The 5,865-nt window shown below is 33.7% G+C and overlaps 1 pseudogene; it reads left to right on the top strand.

Annotated features, from left to right (window-relative positions):
- Positions 1-2,557: 2,557 nt before the first annotated feature.
- Positions 2,558-3,042, top strand: LOC123952070 (annotated as a pseudogene).
- The last annotated feature ends 2,823 nt before the right edge of the window (positions 3,043-5,865 follow it).

A 5,865-nucleotide genomic window follows, 5' to 3' on the forward strand; every position in this document is an offset into this window, starting at 1 on the left:
CTCTAGTATGTTATGGCAGGGTGATACAAATTTCTAGAGTAGTAACATCACATTTGATTTTTTGGAAGATGGTGTTTTAACTCATGTAGAAAAAAGATTGAGAGGATAGAATGGTTTTAGTGACATCAGTTAAATGGTGGTTGTAATTCTCCAAATAAGGAAAGTTGAAGCCTGTCCTAAGCATGTTCTACTAATATTCATACTAATGTAATGGGAGTGGGTTGTTCCCCCATCTTGGCTTGGAATAAAGTTTTGAGCTATTTTTCCTACCCAGTATCACCCACGTCCGGGTGCTGATTCCTCATATACCACCACAGTTCATTCAGATGTCCAGGTTTCCACATTCTTTTAAGGAGCCTTAGAAAGTTCTAGACTATTAAAAAAGAAATGCAGCAGAGTTAAAAATAGGCTGAGTAAAACAGGATATACATGGTGACACTCCTATTAGGAGATACAAAGGTCAGAGAGTGAGGTGCAAACAGCTTTCAGTGGAAGACCTTCATATCAGCCATGCTCCCAGGCAGGATGATATGCAGTGCTCTGTTGAATGATGATGGATGGCTCTCAGCATTGGCTTGGCTCCATTACCTGTTCTTGAATAGGCCATAATGGTCTTTCTTCCAGTAGAGGGTGAGTTCTTATAAATATGATCTCTGCTCTTCTCTCTGTGATCTCTCCAGGTTGTTTAGAAGGTCACCATGACCTCCATCATTGTCACGTTCTCAATTTTCCTATCTACTCCGTGAGAAACCACAGTCCTAATTTATTATTTATAGGCTAATTTTATAACTTAATCTTTTAAATCTTTGTGGTTTTGGTTTTCAAAAATTATTCCCTTAAAAATCTTGGTTCTTAAAAATCAAGAGCTTTCAAAACTATCATCTTCAAAAAATTTCACAGTTTTTCTTTATGTTGAAACAAAACTCTCCTTAAACTCCCCTCTTCTTATTTCCCTTAAACTAAAGGGTATCTCTGACAGGTTGGGTCCCTATATAGGAATATACTGGATCAGGCAAGTACTGAAAAGAAAAACATATTAATTAATTTTTTTCAAAATAAAATTTTATTAAAATAATTGTTTTTAAATCTAGCTAAAATGTATGATATTGTAGAAAAAGAAATTTCCCAAAATTGACCCAAGAAGAAACACAAATTAGAATAGGCTAATAACCATAGGAAAAAAAATTGAAAAGGATGTCAAAGTACTAAGTACTAAACTATCTTAAAACAAAGATGCCAAGTTTTATGTGGGATGACTTATTTAAAAAAATGTTCTGAAGGATTGGCTTTCCAAATTATAGGTGCAACAATCACTTGAGGAGTTTAGTAAACATATAGACTCCTATTTTCCCATCCTCACCTTCTCTTTGAAACTTTGATGCAGTAGTTACAGGACAGGACACAGGAATCTGAATTTTAAACAAACAGGTGCTTGGAGAACCATGCTATCCTTTGAGAAACCCATTTAAAGTTATGGTCTTTAATATGAACTAAGCGTGAAAAATCCAATGTGTTAAGGCAAAAAAATTACCACTTCTATATATATATTTTTTCCTAATCAAAGAAAGATTTTATAGTATTTGTTTTCCTGATTGACCTGGCACCCTCTCTGAGTTTGTAGATCAGGTTGCCAAACTACACACATGGCCCAGCAGAGAAAGGTCCTTGGAGAAAAATATGGGTGTCACCTGGCCCCCTTAACTGTCACACTTGCCTTTACATACTGCATTGCAATTGTCCTGGTTACATTATATACATTATATATGTCAGTAAATGAATCTCTATGAAATTGACAAGTGGCATGATTATATTTCCAAGTGGAAGCTGCAGATGGGAGGATAACATTGCTAATAAGATAATAAGACTTCATCAATATATTATAAGACAAAAATAAAAAATGATCTAATCAGATATAAAAAATATCAGCCCAAATTATGTTAAATGATTTAAAAAAATGTTCCTGGTGACTAGGAGTCTACACATGGTATGGACAACATATGGACAACAAATCTTATTTCCAAGTGTACATTGTACCTTGTGTGTTAACTAATGAAAGGATGAGATCATCAGGATACAGGAAATTTAAAATATAAGCATCTAGAATATTATTAATAATTTCAGGTATAGATATAACTTACAGATAAATTAAAATACATGTATTGCAGTTATAGTCTAATATCATTTTTCTTTTTCAGCTGATAAATGCACATCATCAAAAATGTTAGAGCTCTTCTTCAATCAGGGCTATTCCAACTGCAGTCCATGGGCAGAGAGCAGTCATGAGCTCTGTGTTACAGGTTAATATGCAACTGAGAGTCAGTGTCCAGAATATTTTACAGTAACTTGACAGAGTAATTTTATGTCTGTTAGATCTAATAACAAATAAATTAACTTCCATTTTGATTTGTCTTTGTTTTTTTTATTTCACTTTTATTTTGTTTTAATAAAAGCAGAAGTGCATGAGTAGTGGCCTTGTTCTTTGCCTTTCTCCTCTCATCACAGAGGCCGCTCTGTTCTTGTCAGCCTCCAACCTGCAGTCCACCTGAGACCGAGGACCATGCCTGTAATTAAATTGCAGTGTTCCAATGGAGAGATATTTGGAGTTGATGTGGAAATTGCCAGTCTGTGACTATCGAGACCATGTTGGAAGATTTGGGAATGGATGATGAAGGAGATAATGACCCAGTTCCTCTACCAAATGTTAATGCAGAAATATTAAAAAAGGTCATTCAGTGGTGCACCCACCACAAGCATAACCCCCCTCCTCCCAAGGATGATGAGAACAAAGAAAAGTGGACAGATGATATCCCTGTTTGGGACCAAGAATTCCTGAAAGTTGACCAAGGAACACTTTTTGAACTTATTCTGCCTGCGAACTACTTAGACATCAAAGGTTTGCTTGATGTTACATGCAAGACTGTTGTCAATATGATCAAGGGGAAGTCTGAGGAGATCTGCAAGAGTTTCAATATCAAAAATGATTTTACTGAAGAAGAGGAATCCCAGGTATGTAAAGAGAACCAGTGGTGTGAAGAGAAGTGAAATGTCATGCCTGACACTAACACCATAAGGATTGTTCAAGTGCTAGTTGCACTGCTCTGTTTATGATGGTTAATATTAGACAGACAATAGACAAATGGCAGCAGCAAATCAGTTGGTTAAGCAGAATATTGTCCTCCTTGCATGTATAGTTTGAGTACAGATTCCAAACTTATGGGTGAGTTTCTTCTAGTATGATCAAGTTTTTTTTTTTCTTTGCTCTAAATAAATCTGAACTGTGGGTTCTCCATAGAAGGTGGCATTTTGGGCTTTCGCTCTCTTTGTAAAGTGAGTTCTGCCTGGTTTATTGTCTAGCTAACTTTAATGATCTTTTAAAAGTTGGCATTGTAAATAAAACAAGTTGGGGAAAAAAAGCAGAAGTGCATGATGGATTAGAAACTAGGGAAAATAAAGGCTTTTAACCACAAATAATTTGAAAAACACTGCTATAGAGTATAGAAAATCGTGTATAGTATAGTATAGAAAAATAGTAGAGAAAAACTATCCTAACATTTTTTTAACATTAGCATTGTTCTGATACTAAAACCTGACAAATATCTTACAGAAAGAAATATACAGTGGAATATGATGCAGCCATAAAAATGATGAGATTGTGTCATTTGTGACAACATGGCTGGATTTAGAGGGTATTATACTAGATGAAGTAAGTCAGACTGAGAGAGACAAATACCATATAACTTCACTCATATGTGGAATCAGGAAAAAAATGAATAAACATAAAGCAGAATCAGATCTATAAATACAAACTGATTAAGAACAAACTGATGATTGCCAGAGGCAGAGGGGTGGAGGGATGGGCAAAATGGATGAGAGGGAACGGGAGATATAGGCTTCCAGTTATGGAATGAAATAGTCATGGGAATAAAAAGTGCAGAATAGGGAACATAGTCAATGATATTGTAATAGCATTTTATGGTGACAGTTGGTAGCTAAAATTATGTATATTTGTCAAATCACTATGCTATACACCTGAAACTAATGTAACACTGTGGGTCAACTACCCTCAAGTAAAAAAATTTTAAAAAGAAATACACAAATTAATCTCAATTATAAGTAAAATATTAGCAAATCAATCCAGACTCAAATTAAAATACTAGTATACCGTGACCAAGTAAATTTTTTCTTTATGTTTTGAATTATAAAGATGGTTCAATATTATAAAATTCATTAAGATATATTGTTATACTAATTGTTATATTAATAGACACATGAAAATTATTTTATCAACAAAGCAGGTTATTAAACAGTAATGAGTACAATTTTTCATAATTATATATCTAAATATATTTACTTATATGAATGAGTAGAAAACATCTGGGACATTATAAATCAAAATGTGTATGGGGGTTATTTTTGTTTTGTTTTGGTTCACATTTCTTCTCTTTCCCCTCTTCTCAGATTTATTGAGATGTAATTGACATACAACAATGTGTATAACATGATGATTTGATATACATGTATTGTGAAATTATTACCACAGTAAGGTGTCAACACATCTATCACTTCACAGTTACGTTTTATGTGTATGCATATAGTGAGAACATGTAAGATCTACTCTTTCAATAACTTTCACAATATGGTTAACTATAGTCACCATATTGTAAATTAGATCCATAGAACTTATTCAACTTATAGCTGGAAATTTTGCACCCCTTGACCAAAATCTCCCCCATTTCCTCTAATCCCAGCCCTTCAACATTGCCAATCAACTCTTCTTTCTATGAGTTTGTCTTTTTTAGATTCCACGTGTGAGATCACACAGTATTTATTTTTCTCCATCTGACTTATTTTATGTGGCCATGATCCCCTTAAAGTTCAACCTTGTCACAAATGGCAGAATTTTTAATTTTTTATAGCTGAATAATATTCCTCTGTGTGTGTGTGTGTGTGTGTGTGTGTGTTCACACCTTCTTTATCCGTTCACCTATTGATGTACATTTAGGTTGCTTCCATGTCTTGGCTATTATGAAGAATGCTGAAATAGACATGGGAGTACAGCTTCTATTTGACAAAAAGATTTCATTTCCTTCAGATATATACCCAAAAGTGGGAATGTGAGATCATATGTAGTTCTATTCTTAATTTTTTGAAGAACCTTTCCGTAGTGGCTCTACTAATTTACATTCTCACAGCAATGCACAAGGGTTCCCTAGTGTATCTTTACTACATTTGTTATCTCTTGTCTTTTTGATAAATTGCCATTCTAAAGATGTGAGATGATATCTCATTATACTTTTGATTTGCATTTACTTGATGATGAATTACATTGAGCATCTTTTTATGTACTTGTTGGCAATTTGTATGTTTTCTTTGGAAAGCTATCTATTCAGAACTCTTGCTCATTTTTAATTTTTAATTTTTAATAGGATTATTATTCTTATACTGCTGAGTTGTATGAGTTGTATGAATTCCTTATATATTTTGGATATTAATCTCTTGTCAGATACATGGTTGGCAAGTATTTTCTCCCATTCTGTAAGTTGTCTTTCTGTTTTGTTGTTGGTTTTTTTGTTGTGCAAAACCTTTTAATTTGATATAGTCCTACTTTCTATTTTTGCTTTTGTTGCTGTGCGGTTGATGTCATATCCAAAAATCATTGCCAAGACCAATGTCAGAGTTTTTCCTTGTTTTCTTCTAGGAAGTACATAGTTTTCAAGTTTGTTAACTTCATTTCAAGTTATTTTTTTGTGAGTGGTATAAGATAACCAATTTCATTTTCTTGTTTGTGAATCCAGTTTTTTCAACACTTTATTGAAGAGATTATCCTTTCCCTATGGTATATTCATGACCTCTTGGCTGTAATTC

The sequence above is a fragment of the Meles meles genome, chromosome 10, assembly GCF_922984935.1.
Source record: "Meles meles chromosome 10, mMelMel3.1 paternal haplotype, whole genome shotgun sequence".
Lineage (NCBI taxonomy): Eukaryota > Metazoa > Chordata > Mammalia > Carnivora > Mustelidae > Meles > Meles meles.